At 34.9% G+C, this 20903-nt stretch overlaps 1 pseudogene; it reads right to left on the bottom strand.

Annotated features, from left to right (window-relative positions):
• Nucleotides 1–18579: 18579 nt before the first annotated feature.
• LOC124972811 (uncharacterized) lies at nt 18580–18720 on the bottom strand (annotated as a pseudogene).
• Between the last annotated feature and the right edge of the window lie 2183 nt (nt 18721–20903).

The raw sequence follows: 20903 nt of genomic DNA, 5'->3' as shown, positions 1-20903 counted from the left end.
TTGAAATGTGCATAACTTGTAGAATGGCTAAGTCAAACTAATAAGCATGTGCATTACCTCACTACCATTGTTCTTTGGTAAAATCACTTAAAACCTACTCTCAGAAATTTTCAAGAATATGATGCATTGTTTTTAATCATAAGCAACATGTTCATTTCTTGAAATTATTCCTTTCGGTTTTATCATTGCACTGAACTAGGTAGTAGCAAGAAGGAAAATGGTTATGACCTAATATCTCTCAAATTTAAATAAGATAAAATATCATAATGTGTCTTCCGCATGAGCATCATACATCAAATAAAACTGATGATAAAGAGGTACACATACTGATTTAGATAAAGCTCCACTATGTAGGAAAGATCAAAAAGCAAGCTGAAACCTGATATATAAATTTAGCTATAGTTTCTCAATCTTTACCCTGAAGAGTTAAAGATATCTTAGTGCAGTGATATGTGCATACCCATGTTTATAGGAACACAATTCACAATACCCATGAATGAATGGATGAAGACAATGTGATTTTACACACACATATATATATTCAGTCATAAAAAATGAAATTAAGACATTTGTAGGAAAATGGATGGAACTAGAGACCATTATGCTAAAAGAAATAAGTCAAATTCAGAAGGTTAAGCATCTTGTGTTTTCTCTCATATGGGGAAGCTAGAGAGGAAAAAGCAAAATAAAGGTTGTGGTGGATCTCCTAAAAATCAAAGAGAGATCAGTAGAGGAAAGGGATCATAGGCAGGGAGGGAGGGGGAAGTGCTGGGAAGTGATATTGGTCAAATTTTATTGTTATATTGTGTGCATGTATGAATGTGTAAGAACAAATTCCATCAATATGGGCAACTATAATGCATAAATAAAAATGAGCAAATTAAAAAAATAAGTGGAATCATACAAAAAATTTAGTTATATTTTATGTAAATAAGTTGCAACAGAATGCTAAATTTTTCTACTTCGACACATATAAGTATATAGAAATTGTACGTGTAAGTTCTAGAAAGGAAACATTTGGTTTGGCACTTATAAAAGATTGAAAATTGTCACAAAATCATTACAGATTCTCTGATTAAGAGGTAGAATGAATTTCCCTACTCCTGGAATCTGGGACGGTGTTCTGACTACTTTTATCATATTGTTCAGGTATCAAATGGCTTTGCAGCTTCTGATCTGGTTCTCTGTGAACTCCGAGACCACCTACTTGAGGACTGAGCAGTTATGTAGAAAGAGGCCCAGCCAAACCAACTAAGGCATGTATGCAAGCGAGTTAACCTGACACTAAGTGGAACAGAAATAAGACTTAACAGCTGTACCCAGCTCAGATTGCTGACCCATAGAATGGTGAGAAAATAAATATTTAATGCAGAAAAATATAATTTAAACAGGGATATTCTTCAAAGGGCATTTTAGTTTTATTATCTGTAATTTAGAAATATTTTTACAAGGAGACTACATCTCTGTATTGTACAATTGACATTTGTTAAAAAAGATAAAAGTAAAAATAATTGATACAAAGAGATAAATTATGCACGATTCCCCTCATGACCTACTTTTGACAATCCAATGGAGCACAGTATGCTTAAGCTCTAAGAACAAAAGATAATTGTGTATATATCTGGTAGTCAAATTAAGAAACAGAACCCCATTCTGTTTTCTTTTCTACATTCTTAACATCGAAGCAGTTTGTTTTCCTAGCTTAGACATCCTCCCAAATAGTGGACCTTTTCAATCTTTTCTCAATATCTGCCAGACACTTTTGTCTTTGAAAACTATGAGTGTAAAGTCTTAGGTGTCATTATCTAACCAGATGGGATTTAGTACACCAACCTTGGCATCCCAGCCTCAGCATTTGTTTTGAAGATCTGAATTCAGGAGCTCCTATGGTTGGCCTTAATACCTGATGTGCCTTACCTGTGTGCCCTTCTGCAAGTTACTTAATCCCTCACTGCTTCAGTTTGCTTGTTTATAAAATAAGCATAATGATAATACCTATATTATAGAGTTAGAATTAATTTACAAAAACATTTAAATATTTTTTTGGCACATAGTGCTATGTAATTACAAGGTATGACAGTTATTATTTTTGTCATGGGAAATTGGGAAATTTGCACCTGGTTTTTAGTGACAGGTATTTTGCAAGCTTGCCATGTTAAATATTTGGGTTCATTCTTGCTTTTTGTGTTTATTCCTAATGGTCAGCTCATAAGAAGTAAGAGCTTATTTTTAATTTGCTCAATTATACTTTCCTAATATGTTTTTCAATTATAGAGTGCAAGAGGATTTTTAGTCTCCTATCTCAGAACTGTGCTATTATTTTCTTATAAATGCAGTCTGTTTTATTTTGGAGTTCAATATAAAAATTTAACAATCTGACACTAAATAGTTCCCTTTTAGTTCTCAAAAATTAAATGCAAATCTTGGTCTTCTTAGACAGTGAAATAGCAAATATTTCATGGCAGATTTCACAACCCCAACACTGATACCAGTACTGCTGCGAAATAGCTTAAATGTTACATAGGGTAATGAGAAGGAAAATACAAAGCTTACTATAATTTAAAACTTAAGTTGGATACCAGCACAAACACACACACCCACCCACACACACACACACATACACACAGAGCTATTGATAGGCTCAGCATTTAAAATGCATAAATTTAAATATAAGAATATTTGAACTCAACTCAGTGTTACTCTCTTGTGGACTGAGAGGAGATAAATTCAAATATATTATTTAGGAAATTTCCAGATAGTCCCTATCATCTAGGTGTTTATGTTGACATATTTTTCAATCCATCCTAGTTTCTTCTTGCAGAATTCAAAATCAAAGGAAAATTAGCAGAAGGAGCAAACAAGTTCTTAGCATTTCTGAAAAGTTCCTCCATAAGTTGTTAGAGAGGAAACAATGAGGAGAAATGCCTAAACTTTTTCTATAATTCATATAGAATATCATTGCAATAAGTTCAGGCTTCAAAGAGGAAATATTACATAGAATTTGGAAGGAATATTCAAGGATCAAATGGATCTATATTATGAGTACAAAAGAAAATTGGATTTTAAATCTTATATCTAAATGGAGAGATTATTATAAAGTAATTGAAAATAAACAACACAGTAGTAGCTGGAATCTTTTCTTCAGAGTTTATAATAAATAACAATTGTAGTGCATGATCTTTACCAGAACCTTTACAGAATAGAATCTAAAAGGAAGGTAGCAACCTTTTTAATCAACTCCTAAAAGTAATTGCATTTGCAGTATAGTACATATGGAAAATACATATGGGGAAAAAAAAAATGTTACTTATGCTTAACTACCATTAACTTGTTGGGTGTGTTGCATCCACAGTCATATGAACAACACACACACACACACACTGCATTTATGCTAAATGGGATATTACTACTCTAAAGTGATGGTAAAGTCTTGAGACCCAAGCTTTTCAAGGATAGAAATAGACAGTGAGGGTCTGGGGGTGTAAATCAATGGGACAGCATTTGGCAAGTATGCTCAAGGCCTGGAATTGATCCTCAGCACTACAAAGAAAAGAAAAGAAATAGACAGTGAAGATGAATATTAAACCACTCTCAGCAATTAAGAGTCCAAAAGACTATACTACAGCATGAAATAAAGCTAGTCTTTCTGCCTGAATCCAGGCCTAATGCCGTGAACCTTAGAAACTAGTTGATTGCTTTTGGCAAGGAAGATGAAAAAGCATAACAAGAAAATTGACAGATGCAACTACCTCAAAATTAAATATGTTCAAAAAATGCCATAAAAATTTAAAAGACAAAGATATCCTGGGGAAAGTTATTTGAACATATATAACAAACAGTATCAGAACTCAATATAATAGAAAAGTGCAGCAAGTAAATAAGCAGTGATGGAAAATCAGACATAGGACTGGAACAGACATTTCATAGAAGGTGAAACCCCAATGGTCTCTAAATAAATGGAAAGTTTAACCCCACAAATAATCAGGGACCAGAGGCAAAGTGTCATTTTCCTTCTCATTTCTGTTTCTAAACTTTTTGTCTTCTTCTTTGTTTAAAACTCTAGATCTTCTGAAATTTATGCTTTGAGTCTTCATTAAGCGATCCTTCTCTTAATACGTTCATCTACATCTAGGTCACTTCTCATTTACCCTTGTGTTCAGTACCTAGCTTACTTTACATCTTCCCATGTCATCATACTTGGATAATTCAACATCCGTAAGGATGACCTCTCTCCCAGGCTTTGTCTTCACAGTTCCTGAACCTCCTGCTGCAATTATTATTTCCTTCATTAACCTTAAGTGCTATCAAACTCAACCACTGAATCTCATGCCCTTGTTAATAATTGCATGACTTCAAAATTTCTTCTGTAATCATTCTATACTCTAAACATTACCTATATCTAGTTTTAAGTCTAGTATTTTCTCCTATAATTTTTTAATCTTATGAAGACCTCTAATAACTTTTCTATAATTTTCATTAATATATAGTATCTGAACTCTTTCACATACTCACACCTTTGGATATCTAATTTGGATTTTGTGTTTCATAATTTTAGTCACGCATTTCAATTTCATTGTCCTTTCTTCCCTCCATTGTACTCAACTGGCATAGGTCTAATCCTAGTTATAACTAGATATTTTTCTACTTAGCAGTTTTTTTCCTAAGCAGAAGAATGTACATTATTGTGAATATATTGCCCTTCATATTTATGACAATTAGTACTAAAAAGGCACTATCCACTGGCCAGAATTTCCATAATACTTTCCCCTGGTGTGTTTACATCTCCACTTTTCCAGATGATTATTTCACATAGTGTCCCTTACGTTCCAAATTGTATATATATTCCCTCTAAAACTTCATTGATTGAAAAAAAAATTTAGAAAAAAGCCAGCCATTTCATGTCTCACCAACAATCTTCTCTAATCATTCACATCTATCTGTATGCATATTCACTGCCTGTTCTCCTGTTGCAAATGAAATAAACTGTGCACATCGAAGCCCAGTTCCTCTGGATCCCTCCCTCTCTCAGCATCTCACAGACTTAATTTCTGCAGTTATCACATCCCCTTTCCCTTTTGCGTCATCAATTTATCTTACTATACTGGATCATTCTGCATATAAATGTATTCTTGAACATTTCATAATTAGATACAAATTTAAAATACCTTCAGATTTTTATGGAAAAATAAAATAAATTTACAAATACTATAAAATACTTGCAAGTTATTAAAAGTAATGAAATAGCCATGCACAGTGGCACATGTCTGTAATCTCAGTAATTTAGAAGTCTAAAACAGAAGGATTGCAAGTTTAAGGCCACTGTCAAAATAAAATTTAAAAAGTCTGAATTTGTAACTCAGTGGTAGAGTGTCCCTGGGGCCACAAAAATTAAAAATAGTTCTGTGAATACTAATACAGAATGTCACAAATAAGTAGAATTGTCAACAATAAGTGCATATATATAAGTGAATGTGTATATATATATATATGTATATATATATATGTATATACTCATGTTTGTGGGTATATTTAATGGTGTGTATAAATCTGCAAGAAATTTCTGGAAGTACATTTTTAATAACAGTTACCCTATGAGGAAGGGTAGGATGTTGTTGAAGTATGTTTTTTTTGTTTTCCTATAACTCTGTATTGTTTTTTTTTTTTTTTTATAACTCTGTATTGTTTACAGAAGTATAATTTTGTAAACCTCATCTGGCAGTTTATGTAAGTAACTGGAGTGGAAAGGACATGAATATTTATTCAGCCCCCATTACCTACTGTGCTGAACTTTCACATACAGAATTTTATTTATTCACTTCATTTTCATGTAATATAATGCCTTTGACAGAATATAAGCCAGTTCTCATATCTGATTGTGGATGTCGATGGTAAGTTCTGTGCTTAAGTTCTCTCTTTTAAAAATTTTGCCCTGTCCTCAACTTATGGTTGATTGATGTTGGAAATAAACAATAGTATTCCTCCTAATTATTTTATAGGAGCCAATAAAGTAGAGTGAAAAACATTCCAAAGACTCAATTCATATTTGTTGAATCAATGAATAGATGAATCTTGTTCAGTTCACTTTATGATTATTAAAAAACACAAAGTTAATAGTGAGTTCCCTAATTATTATTTACTGAGATACTTACTAGACTTCCCAGAAAATAAAGGCTAGGCTACATACAATTATACAATCTCAAACTTATTAGTTTTCACTTCTTCAAAAATATTCTTTCTAAAAATAATGGGTTCCCAATTATAGCCATAGTTTTATCTGTGTGGTCTTCTCTGTGATTAGGCCATTCATTATTATTCTATTAATTAGTGCAGTGGTTTTCAACCCTGGCTGCACATTAGAATCACTTGGGGAGCTTTTAAAAATCCCATGCCCAGGAAGCTGAACTCGGAACCAATTACCTCAGAATCTCTGGGGGTGCAACCCAGGCATCAGTCCTCTTTTAAAGCTCCCCAGGTGATTCAAATGTGCAGCCAAGTTTGAGGATCACTAATTTCATGGAAATCACATGATTTGCCCTTATAATAGTAGATGTGAATTTTATCATCACAGGTACTATAACTCTGAAATCTGGCATGCACCTAAGCAGAAATATCAGGGCCTTCAAAAACGAAAGTTATTTAAAATGTAGAACAGAAATGAAACAGAAGGCTCACCGATTAAAACATAATCCTGGATCCTCATTTGGGCACACAGCCTGAGAGGATGGTGGTAAAATTTATTTACTCAGGAAAGGTTGGCATCTTATAAGTAGCTTCAGATAAAGTCAAGATTTGCCCAGGGCAATTGTGCAGTTAATGAAGACAGAGAAGTGTTAAGTCACAAGCTCAGTGATTTGTGTTTTGATTGACTTCATGGGATTGTGAGAGTTACATTTTAAGTCTTATCCTCATAGGCCTTCTATAATCAGTTACAGTCTAAAATAATCATTTCTGCTTATTAAATCTGAACTTGTGAATGCAAATACATGTATGTGAATACAGATCAGAACTTGAAGATAAATGGAAACTAATGCTTCCTGTATATTTGATTTCTCCTTCCAGCAGAAATTGTAACTCAATTGCATGTTTAATTTTCCTTCATTAATTGTGCATTATACTTTTAGATGTTCCTTTAATATCTATGACTTGGGATGTTGTATGTTATTATTCTACACAAGTATAATGTTCTTAGGATATTTTGCATGATTTCCTGGGGCATCAGAATAAATTGTTCAGAGTGATGTTTTTTTCATGTAGTTTCTAATTCATAATGTTTTAGGAGTCACTCATAAAATTATGTTCATAACTTAAATTGTGAACATAATTTGTCAAGTGTATCTTTTCAACAACTGTTCTTATCATAAATAATAACTCAATATCATGATAATGGTGTGGATTACCACACAGTATACCATGGGTCCTGCTCTAAAGGGACTTAAAATAGTCTTTGTCAATATAGAATACATATAAGGGCACAGAAATGCATAATACAAAATATAGTAAATATAGGAAAATGGATGTCAAATAAAATTAAATTCAGTCACCTTGAGGGCTGACTGGGCTTTGTGCTTGGCTCTGAACTTACTTTCATCACAAAGATACAATAACCAATGTCTTCACACAATTTACTAACTTGAATTTATATATGTGTGCAGAGGTACAAAACTATCGTATAGATATGTTTATTGAAATTTGATTATAGTGTAAGCGCTTACAAGTTGAGAATATTTTCAGGAAGGATCCAACCTAAGGTAAGGCCTTGGAAAATTAAGGCCTGTGAAACCACTTCTACAATATTTGTGACAGAAATCCAGACGATGGAAAGAAGTGAGAAGAAAGTAATGACGAACTATACATTTCTGCCATAGGGTGACATTGCCTTTGGCATTATAAACGGTATCCAGATAGAAATTAGCAAACATAGGATAGGATGACCAAGGTGAAGTGGAGGAATGGTAAAGCTAAGCCAAAGCAGATTAAACATGGAGAAGGGGTGTGAGGGCCCTACACAGTTGTGTTTTTAGTGACAGCTTGGATGTCTGAGGTGTTTATTGGAATGAGGAGCTCCTTGAACCTTCATACTCCATTTTGTCCCCTCTTTACAGGAAAGAACAATCTGTTGGTTCATTGGGAGTACATTTTCCCCTCCTGCCAATGACATGTCAGCAAATCTGAATAGAGGGGGCGTCAAATACCATCAAGTGTTCAAGTTATGCCCTGCTCTGGGACCCATGGACTGATAGGTAAGGAAAAATCCTCCCTGTACTAAATGAGCTAGATTTGTATAGGCTTTATAGCCTGGAAGACATGCCCACTGCTCTGAATTTGAATGCCATTCCAAAACAAATGGATCGCCTCCTATTTCCAAAGTTTACAGCTACTCCAAGGACATAATAATATGCTAATTCCTTTTCAATGCTCATGAGAAAAAGTTATGGCAAAATGAGGTTATTGATCATGATTGCATTTAAGACAATTTTAACTAATGCCCCCTGTGGCCAGGTATAAAATTTTGAAAGCACTCTGAAAGACTTTGGGGTTTCTTTTTTTTTAATATTTTTAATTGTAGATGGACATATTTTTTAATGTGGTGCTAGAGATTGAACCCAGGGCCCCATGTGTGCTAGGCCACTGAGCCACAACCCAGCCCAAGGTTTTGGGTTTTATTCCATAATTCCAAAAGTCAGACTTTGAAGAAATTCAAACCTAAACATAACATGATGGATTTTGCATTACAACAAAACATAATTCTATCAACATTGTGACATAGTAGTTAGAAGTTTTAATTCATGATATTATACAATGAATATCCTAGTGTCATCTCTCCTACTACAAATGCATAGAAATTACAGGAATGTTGTGTATTTTACAATGCACAACCAAGATAGAATGTGAAAAGGAAAAAGTGTGGAAATCTTGAAAAATCAAAAGCAGAGGAGAATGTTTTATATACTATTAAGGACTAGGTTTACCTGAAAGGATTATTGCTATAAAATATCCAGATATTTTGGATAGAAAATTCAGAAAATCTTAAGTGCAGGACAGAGTTTGCAATAAGTTGAGGAATCCCTACAGATAAAAAATATAGAGGAAATGAGAGGCACAGTGGTAAATGAATACAGAATCTTCGCTTGCCCTAGAATAATTTGCTGGCTTTATGAACTGAAAGGCTCGGGTTTTAATTACAGGAACAGGATTCAAAAAAGGCAGATATGATACCCATAAAAATGTTATCTGTGAAAAGACTATGCTTTTGGAATGCTACAGTAGAAATAAACTTTTGGCATACAAAGGAAGATAAAAACAAGTTCATATTTATTCGGGTGAAATAGCATACATTAATATTGGCACCACATCCTTGCCTTGATGAAGGTTTGGAAATTTAATTTGTACTACTTGCATTGACTAGATACCCTAAAGCTTAAAATGCAACATAAAAACTGGCACAGAACTGTTAATGACTTTGAGTGCACCTAAGAGTAGCAAATACAAAAATCCTTAAGAAAACATACCTTCAAACCAAACCTCAAAGAATTCACTCCATTAAATCACAGCCAGGCAGGAACTCACAATCTACAATTTGGAAAGACAATAGGAATACTTCACTATGGGCAAATGTCAACAGAATCAGCAAATAACAAAAATAGAGTCCTAAGTTATTCAGATAATAGAATTAATAATTATACATAATAAACTGAATGTTGTACATGATAAAGCATATAGGGTAGGATTTTAATATCACTATGACTTGAAATGTATTTTCAAAGGGGAGATGTTAAAGGAATAATAATAGAAATATCAAATTAACAGGAAAAAATCTTACCTGTATGGAATGTTGAAAAAATCTACTGCTTGCAGAATAGAGTGAGTATGATATATATATATAAATATAAATATGATATATATATATATAAAACAGCAACCTAACCTCAAACCTACACATTACATGATTTCAGAAAAGCAAGAATATAGAATACACTGAAAACTTCTAAACAAGGAAGCAAGTAGATTATTTGCATAAAAGAGTACTTGTAAAATAAGGGACAAAATAGCTTATCATTAATATTGGGTGTTAAAATAACATGCATCTAAGTGTTTAAAGATATGAAGAAAAACAACTTTACTTTATAGCCTTACACTTTAAACTACCGAGTAGGAAAGATTAATAGAATCTAAGTTATGTGAGGTCTCAGGAAGCATCTCACCCAAAGTTCAGTTCTGAAATAATTATTAGAGAATTTACTCCAAGAAAAAGAAAAACAAAAACGAGCAGAAGAATGACAATAACAAGCAAAAAGTAAGAAGCCCTATTAAATGGGAAATTTTATGGTGTTAAATGTATGGATTAGAAAACAAGACTGAAAATAAACTAAGCTTCCAATTCAGGAAGTTCAAAAATGTTAATGCAAAACTTAATTAGCAGAAGAATGTAAGATACTTAAAATCACATGTAATAAGGTAGAGTTAATCACTAAAGCTAAAATGAAAACTGAGTTTTAAAATTATTGTTAGACAAATAGCAGAACCTACCCCAGCAATAAATGTATATTAATTTCCTGTTTTCTTTCAGAAAGAAAAACAATCCCTAGTTTGCTTTGTCTAATAACATGGCAACAAAACATACATAAGCTGAATGAATGAATGAATGAATGAATGAATGAATGAATGAATTCCACAATCACATTGGAGGTTTTTAATATCTTTCTCTCAAAAATCTATATGTTGAACACAAAAAATTTAGAGTAGTTGTACAACACAATTACTTAGTTGATCTCATCAATTTATGTATAGGCACCTTCAGTCAACAAGTAGAGAATATTTATCCTTTTCTAGCATTACCATGAACTAAGTCCCAGTTTCTGCAGCAGATTCTGTAATCCAGGAGCAGTTGCCAAGGAAGTGATTAGTTGATCATAGGCAGGGTTGGAATATTACCAAACATACTATATAAACAATGAATCAAAGGATTTTTACATATTGGAAAGATAGTGATAGAGACTTTGGAAACAGAATCTAAGCCAGGCAGTGATAAAATAGAATAATTGCTCATATTTGTAGTGAGGAAAGAAAGCAGGAAGGGGAAGTTACTATAGCTAGTCAGATAGGGGCAAACATCATCTTTTTCCCACCTTGCCATTAATTATTTGCCTGGTGTGTTCCAGAAACTTGAAGAACCGATGTACCCCAAAACTTATAAAAAACCAGAATATCCTTATACAAATTGTAATCAACAAAGATTTTGCTTAAAAATAGAGATGTTTGCTTCAGCTAATGGTTAAATGTTTGGACTTAATATCCAATTTATCTTTCCCATTCCTAGGAGTCTCATTTCTTATGACTTTGATTACACATTTATATTCTTTAATAGCACCCTACAGACACAGCTTGGTATGTAATACTGTAGTTACTCATTTACTGCATGGTATTCTCCACTAAAGTATACCCCCTTGGAAGCCGAAGATTATATCTTTTTGAGTATTACATTCATAGTCATTATCATGGTATCTATCACATAAAAGCAGTTTAATAAATGATTATTGAACCACTAGAATATTAAATAAGTCAAGGATTCAATTACAAATTTTCTTAATCTTTGTTTCAGAAAATACTTGTTATCACTGAAACCCTTTTAAGGTTTTCCAGTAATGTTAAGACATTGTTTGCTTTTTTTCACTCCCAGTCTCTGTAAGTATGCAGTGGCATTTTCTAGAGGTTGTATGGTGAATGCTATCACAATAAATTGAATATAGAAACACATATGTGAGTCTATTGGTGTTTTATTAAACCAGATACTGGAGAAATTTGCAAAAATGTGAGATAGGGATAGTGAAATAGTGCTTTACTATTCTCGCTAGTATTTTGCTTTGGAAAATAGTTATAATTTATAGAATGTGTTATTTTAACATTGAGGAATTTATTATTTGAATATTAAATTAATTAAAGTAACATCTTTAAAGTTATCAGTTCTAATTTCTAATATGATAAATATTAATAGACATTATATGGCAAAAATTTGTGAGAAAATAAATTTATAAGAAAATAAAGCAGTCTGAGACCAAATAGTTTAATAAACTGTGGTCCACTAAACAATACAGTACCTTCATCTTCCAGGCCATATTTAAGAAAGAGATAAGCATTTTTTATTCTTTCTTCATTGACATCAACATTCAGTTGCAAGTTATACAACATGACCAAATGAGTTTGAGTCACTTTTAATATCAAAATTTTGATATACTAATTATTGATGTGGGGCAAAAGGATTACCTTTATGTTAGTAAGCATTTTCACTTTTAAGTAAGAAGGGATTCACCAAACTCAGGGAAGTTTGATAAAGTGGGTGAAAATGAAAAGGGACATAATCACAAAAGTTTTGAAATTGTAAGTTTTACTGAAGTTCATGATAGGCAAAATCAGTACAATGAGTTATGTGATGAAGTTTATTGTGGCATATAAATTATAATCTCTTGTTAGCTAACAGCTTACTGTACCCAAAAATGGATTAGAAGTTGACATTCATATATATGCATTCTCTATTGAGTGCTGGTATACTATTTCCTAGAGCTTTTTGGACAAAGTGAATGGAATAATCTATCCCATGCCTTGCTCAATTGTGATTTCAACTTTCTTTAGTTCTTAGTATATTTCCTCCATATCTTATATTAATGAAGAAAATGCCAGTGGTTTTGAAATGGGAAAACTTGTTACTTGCACTTGTTACTTGTCTTCTCCTTGAGAAGACTTTCTCTTAAGTTATGACATCGCTTTAAGTATAATTTTGGAAAAGGAGGATGATTATAATGATAAGGAGAGGAAGACAGACCAGGAAGGAATCTGAGACTTGTAGAGTTTGCATTAAGAAACAATGGAAATCATAAAGCCAACAGGGAGTGACAGATCTAGCAGAAAAGTGCCAGATTTTTCTAAGATAAAATCCTAGGACCAGTTCTGTTATTCCAATTCAAATCTTTTTTAATTCTTTTCATTAATATACAATGCTAATGTACTTTCCTTTTTCTTTCTTATCTTGAAAAATATTCTACTATGCATTTGTTAGTGGATACCCAGAATATTTTTTATTATTATTATACTTTCTATCTTCATCATCACTGCATTAGTACTGGCATTGGACAGTATATATGTGGAAATGCTCTTATTTCCTATGGGAGATTTATCATTTAATGCCAGCTAGAATATCTTATTTGTTAAACCTGACCATGTGGCATAGTGGAGAATAAAAAGCTCCATAGAGAAATATCACCATCCATGTAAAATCATAACATTTTAGAGCTGGAGGAGTATTTAGTGATGATCCCATTCAGCAGCCTTATTTTACAGATGACTAAACTAGGGCTACTGAGGCTAACAAGAGCCTGAACACCCTCACTGGGGAAAAATTTAGCATGCTGGGATAACAAAAAAGACCTTTCTCTAGCATTTATAAAAGAGATAAATGTGGGCTCAATTATTTGCAGATTTATTTATGATTAACTTGAGCTAGTACTGTTTATTGTGACTCCCATCTTCTTAGTCCTTGAAATAATTGCACTATGATGTCTTCAATCTTATCAAGAGAAAAGGTAAAGGACAATCAGCATTAATAAATACCAAGCACTGAAAGTAAATCAAGCAACAATGAGATATGTTTATTGTCAGACATGGCTTACTGCTTTAGTTATTTCATGTGATATTCTTTGGAAAGAATATTGAACTTTACTATTCATTGTGTAGTTTGTGGAAAACATTTTTTTTCTAAGAACGTGTGACTTTATGGGTTATATTGGTGACAACATATTCATTAGCAATTCTCACTTATTACTTTGTTTTTTTCAGAATTCCATGTATATGTAATCCTAGAAATTTGCATAGTACCACTTTTCTAGGTTCGTGTGAGTGAAAAAAAAAAGATAAATGATGCTGCATAGTTACATAGTGTAATTTTCTTCCATTACCTAACTTCTTTTTGTACTGGATTTTAAACCCAGGGACACTTTACCACTGATATACATCCCCACCCCCTTTTATTTTTTGTTTTGAGACAGAGTCTTACACAGTTGCTGAGAGTCTTGATAAGTTGCTGAAGATAGCCTTGAACTTGCCATCCTCCTGCCTCAGCCTCCAGAGTTGCTGGGATTATAGGTATGTACCACTGCACCTGGTTACTATACTGTTCTTTGCTGTTAATGTATTATGATTCTTATATAACTTGTACTATATTTCTGTTATGCATCAAAACAGAGCTTGCTTTTATTGAAGGAAAGATCTCATTTGCATTTTCAAGGGCAATAACTTTCCATATGTATGAATGCAAACATAATTTTTTTACAGTAAAGGAAATTAATATATATACATATCCTCTGATCTGTTTCCTTGAAGTTTTCTCTGTAAACCATATGGTTTTAGCCAGTACTCAAGAACAAAAATTGTTGGGACTAATGACACATTAACTAACTCAGGCTGACTCCTTACTCCCTGGAGAGTGAGCAAGATCAAGGCCTCAAAGGCAGTTTCAATAGTTAATGATGATAAATCGGACCACCGTCAGGGATTGGTTAACAACAGTTCCGTGAACGTGATCAGTTCATGCTTGCCATATAGTCCTATGGGACTCTCGCCTGCGTGAACCCCCCATGCCTTGCTGAACTTTAAGCTGATTGGTTCCCGCCTAGCCTCCACCCTACATAAAAGCTCTGTGATTTCCTCAATAAACAGGTTCCTGCTGTGCCTCATGCGCTGACAGACCTCCCGGCTCTGGTGTGTTTCCTTTGCCACCGACACTATCATCCTGCTCGGTCCCACACTCATCATACTGCTCGGCCCCGTAGTCTCCTCAGGCGGGCCCTGAGGAGGTACATCGGACCTTGTTGCCTGACAGGGAGCAACAACAAATGACATTTAAGATGCCAAATTGTGTCCAAAAGGATGGAGGATATGTGTGAAGAGTTGATGAATAATTATTAATGATGATTATATGATTAAGAATAAATGATAGGTCCAGGATATTTTGGTGTTCCTACCCCCCTTTCATTCGTGTAACAGATGACGAATGCAATGTACAGCTGCACCATAATTAAATGTATTGTCCTTTGTAGAATTACAGCCTTTCAGATACTGTTTAATATGCTGGGTCTATAAGGCAACTCTACTTTCACTGATTCAATCTGTGACATTAATAGTTTAACCAAAATCATAGAAAAGGATGCTGGCCTAAATGATTCACAAAATCACAGAAAATATCTATGACATGTGACTATTTAAAAATAACAAAATATGATCAAATTTTATTTCAATTATATAAATTTTACAAAACAGCAAAAAGTTTTGCTATTAGCACTGAATAGGTAGAATATTCCCTTTTCATTTAAGGCATTTATAAAAAAAAGGCAGAAATGGCAAGTTTTGGCATTAATGCCCTCTTGGAATCATTTCTGTCAACACCCCTGCAGGTGGCACGAAAGAAACAGATTGAGAAGTATGTTCATAATACGGGGTCATTCCAAAATCCCATTTTTGGCTATCCTCTTAGCATCATTTTAAGCCCCTGGACCAGATTCATAAATTTTTTTGATTTGGAAAATAATTTTCAGCACTCTGCCACAAAAATAAAAATGCTATTTTGTATCAATAGTATCTGTCAAATATTAAGATCTTGCCATATGTTTAGTAGTGTTGGAAGATTCCCATTGGTTCATGAAGATGCCAGCTGTTAGGTTAGATGATTCACAAAGTAGGTAATTACTGCTATACATGTATTGTTTTTGTTTCCACTCTAGACTGTTGGAATTCATACCAGCAGTCCTAATACTAATCCTGCTTGCTGCCTGAAAAGTTTTTTTTTTTTTTGCCTGAAGAGTTTCAAAATGATTTAGTTTTTTACTACATTCATTTTATTTATTTACTTTTTTGCCAAAATACCTATCTCTTAACCCTGCCATAGATTCAGACCATGAATTCATGAATTTTGTTTTGGTTACTTTTAAATCCTCAGTACTTACCACGTGACAAATGATGTAGACTCTATAAATGTCTGTTGAGTGATAATATTAATCAATAAATTATTCTATCAATACTGCTCATTTCTAACACTATGAGTGTGTTAATAACACTTTACATAAGTTTTACAGTGTTGTTGTAAGTATTTAGTAAAAGCACAATGTTAGTATCTGTCCCATTGATATATGGGAATATAAATAGCAAAGTAAAGGCCATTACTTTGAAAATCCCAGCCTGTCACCTAGTTTAATTTCTCTCTGATTCAATACTGATTGTGAAGCAAAACCTACATAAACCATGACAGACAATTCAGGCATCATAATTAAAACTGACCTTTTCTGTCTGTTGTCTATCATGTGTATTTTTTTTTTTTAAATCACCAGAGCTCTTGTTTTTCACATTGACTGAAATGTCAAGGTCTCTGATGATTATGACTTTCCGAGAAAGCTTTATCAGAAAAAATATGGCACTTAGAATACTTTAAAAATAGAAAAATATGATATGAGAATGTGTTTTTATTTTGTTATACAATATACTAATTTTATAGCAATTAAATTTATTCTCAGCCTTTCAGACATTAAACAGTCATAAAAGTAAGTCAGAACTTTTAATGGAAAACAAAGCAAAAAATAATAGCAAAACAATTTTCATTAATAGGACAGATGACAATGTCATCTAGGATTAAGGAATCCATGTTCACCAAAGTGAATTTTATGATCTGCCATCTTGTAAGACTGGCATGTGTGAGAAAGGATACAGAGGAATGATCATTAATTCTGCAAAATATAAGGCATATTTAGGAGATCGGTGCAGAAAAGAGAGCATAAAAGTAAAGCAAGAATTAAAGACAGGCAGTCAGTGTAGATAGGTAACCAGGTTCAATTGTGAAGATGGGAGGCTAGTTTGGGTCTGGGAAGTTGAAGGTCACCTCTGGGGGATTGAAATATTAATGCCTTCAGAGCCCTTCCTCCACCCTTACCGGGGTAACCTGATCCTGCTGCAACCTGTTGCTAAGGTAACCTGTCCTAGGAATTGTCCCTTCCTGCTGGGAGTTGTAAAAATTGTTAATTAATACCTCCTGGGCTGCTACCTGGCCCTTCCCCCTGCCCACCTGCTTCTCAGGTTTTTTGGCCATTCCACCAGCATTTTTGGGGCCTAATCACTTATGCAGGAAGGAGAGATATAAGGAGGAAGAGAACAGGAGAACGAACAAAACCTAAATTGTGTAAAAGGGGCAGGATGCTCTCACTTCTTGGGATACCAGGACACCAGCTATGGCCCCCTTCACCCTCCCGGGAGAAGTCTGTGTTACCATTTTTTAAATAAAATGTGCTTCTACACTTGCCTCTGCACTTCTCTAATGTTTAACTTCAACTTTAAGAAAGCAGAACTCACCACTGATAACCTGTGGTGGCAAAAGGACCAAGTCTTTGAACCTCTCGAAAGATTCCTTCAAGGGCTAACCAGATTGGGAACCATATAATTTTCCCAAGTTACTGGGTACATAAACTAGCGTACAGTAGTTAAAATTGTAATCTAAGTGTCTCTGTACAGAATAGGAAGACAACCCTTTAATATGACTTCATGACTTGAGCCCTGTGTATATTTCCAGTTTCATCTCTCAGCAGTCACCTCACTGTGTATGTTCCTATAACAAAGGAACCCTTTCATATGATTGAACCACCTTGTAGTTTCTTAATTTTGTGCCTTTTCAGACTGTGCTCTTTCTATGTGGAATACTTCTTCCTTCCCCTACCATCATTTCTTTGGGTAATTTCTATTCACTTACTATAACCCCACTTAAAATAGGCTTGGCTGACTCCACTGAACATGTTATGCATCCCTTCCTTGTTCTCAAGCCAGAGTTTTGCAAAGGCAGTATATATGTCTGCTACCAATATCCCTACTGTTAATCATTATATACCTAATTGCTAGCATGGTGACTGTTTTCTATAGTAAATGCTGCTTATTGAAATTGAAATTGAATGTGAAGAAAGAAACCAAGACAAGAAGTTCAGAGACAAAGTTTCAGGAATTTGGAACAGAAATTTGGAAAGGTAAAGAGTTATATTACAGTGTGGGTAGCATAACTAGAGAAATGGATCATTTTATGGAAAGAAGGGACTCCAGAATATATTAGCAGAAGAGAGAATTGAAGCAAACCTTAAGCTTCAGGACAAAAATATTTGTGCTCTTATTTTCAGGACAAAAACTGATTTTGATCAATATTGGAGATTGAACATAGTGATAGTAATTGTTTATATGATAATTAAAATATATTTATTTGATCAGGTTTGTTGAGATATAATTTACATAGAGTATGGGTCTGTGAGTTTTCACAAACTTATACATCCATGTAACCACCACCACATTATTTCACACACTCTTTTAGGTAATCCCTTGCCCTTAGCCCCAGCCCCTGGCAGCCACAGATCAGATTTCTGTCCCTATAGTCTTGCCAGTTCCAGAATGTCATATAACTAGAATAAAATTTTGTGGTCATTTGAGTCTACATTCTTGTACTAACCATAATATAATTTGTGATGCATCCTTGTTGTTATTTATATTCAATTTTGAAGTTGTTTTTGTTTTAGGCCAACAGCACACATTTTGTATTCAAGTTTTTCACATGGGGAATTAGCAGGGATCCACTCATCCAGAGTATGATAGCTAAACATTGCCCTGGGAGAAACCACCTTCATGATAACAGTTTCTCCTCTGCCAGGTAAGAATTTTTTACTTCCTTTTTTGTTGCTGAGTACTATTCTACTGTTGGATATATTGCAAATGGTTGATTCATTCTCCCATTGAAGGTCATTTGATTTGGTTCTAGTTTTCACAATTATGACTAAAGTCACCATAACACTCATATAGAGATTCTCATATGAAGAGCTCCTCGCTTTGGGGACTATAAAACTATAAAACTTTCACAGAAAGGACCAGTTTGCATTGCAAAGAGCAGCATACGAGTATTTCAGTTGCTCTACATCCTTAACAACCCTTGAGTTTGTAAGGTTGTTTATCTGTGTATGGTACTTTTTATTTTTTTATTTTTACAGACTGCATTTTGATTCATTGGACACAGATGAGGTACAACTGATACCGCTGTTTACCGGTGACGAGTTCTGCTCCTTCTAATGTTGAAGATTGAACACTAGAGAAGCACGCGAAGGCAAGCATATTAAGCAGGTTTATTTAAAGGGAATAATACAGACTTCTCCCGGCAGGAAGAAGGGGGCCATGGCTGATGTTCTAAAAGTCCCAAGAAGTGAGCGCACCCTACATCTTTTATAGGTTAAAGTCTCTTTTGTTCTCCAGTTTTCTCCCCCCTTATCTCTCCTTCCTTCCTGCCTGCATGAGTAGGCCTGGTTTTGCATTGAGAAGCCATGGGCAGAGGGAGGGCCAAGGTGATTCAGGCAGGTAAGGGCCCAGGGGGCATTAATTAGCAGCTCCTTGCTTGCAGTCCTTGATAAAGGCAGGTAAATTTGGTCATCAATGGGCTCCGGAGATCCTTGACATTCCATTCTTCCAGGGGCAGTCTCCAACTTCCAGAGGCAGATGGCTTCATGGCTTCATTTCCTCGAATTGACCCAATTCCCTATTTCTACACTAACTACCTGTCCTTAATTCTGGCTTCACAACTTTTCATTTCTATGGTTGCACGCGACGTAGATTCATACCATTCGTGTAATCCTACATGTGATACTGCCCTTTACCCCTGACAAGTTCTGCTTCCTCAAATGTTGAAGTTTGAACATTAGAGAAGCACAGAGGCAAGTGTAGAGGCACATTTTATTTAAAAAATAATAACACAGACTTCTCCCGGGAGGGAGAAGGGGGCCATGGCTGATGTTCTAGAGTCCCCCGAAGTGAGCTTGCCCTGCAACTCTTATATGTTAGGGCCTCCTTTGTTCTGTCGTGTGGTGTTCCCCCCCCCCCCTTATCTCTCCTTCCAGCCTATGTGACTAGGCCCAGGAGATGCCAGTGACAAAGCAAAAAATGTGAGCAGCAGATGGCAGGGGGAGGGCCAAAGTGATTCAGCCAGGCAAGGGCCCAGGGGGGCATTAATTAGCAGCTCCTTGTCTGCAGTCTTTGACAAGGGCAGGTAAATTTGGTAATCAATGGGCTCTGGAGATCCTTGACATTCCATTCTCCCAGGGACAGTCTCCAACTTCCAGAGGCAGATGGCTTTCATGGCCTCCATTTCCTCGATTTGACCCAATCCCCTATTTCTACACTAACTGCTTGTCCCCAATTCTGGCTTCGATGTGGTTGCCAGATTAGAAGTGCAAGGAATCCCTGGTTAGGCTTCAGCATGTGTGAGCTGAAAAATCAATGTGAATTGTTGTGTGCTTATATGTATTTTTTTGGTAAAAGTGTTCATGATTTAATATGATTCTAAAAAAGGGTCATGGTGAAGCCAGAACTGGGGACAGGCAGTTAGTGTAGAAATAGGGAATCGGGTCAATTCGAGGAAATGAAGCCATGAAGCCATCTGCCTCTGGAAGTTGGAGACTGCCATTGATAACCAAATTTACCTGCCTTTATCAAGGACTGCAAGCAAGGAGCTGCTAATTAATGCCCCCTGGGCCCTTATCTGCCTGAATCACCTTGGCCCTCCCCCTGCCCATGGCTTCTCACTTTATGCAAAACCAGGCCTAGTCACTTAGGCAGAAAGGAGAGATAAGGGGGAAAAGAACTGGAGAACAAAAGAGACTTTAACCTATAAGAGAATTTAACCTATAAAAGATGTAGGGTGCGCTCACTTCTGAGGACTTTAGAACATCAGCCATGGCCCCCTTCTTCCTGCCGGGAGAAGTCTGTATTATTCCCTTTAAATAAAACCTGCTTAATATGCTTGCCTTGGCTGCTTCTCTAGTGTTCAATCTTCAACATTAGAAGGAGCAGAACTCGTC

Source organism: Sciurus carolinensis, chromosome X, assembly GCF_902686445.1.
Source record: "Sciurus carolinensis chromosome X, mSciCar1.2, whole genome shotgun sequence".
Lineage (NCBI taxonomy): Eukaryota > Metazoa > Chordata > Mammalia > Rodentia > Sciuridae > Sciurus > Sciurus carolinensis.
This window is presented reverse-complemented; position numbering and strand designations above follow the sequence as displayed.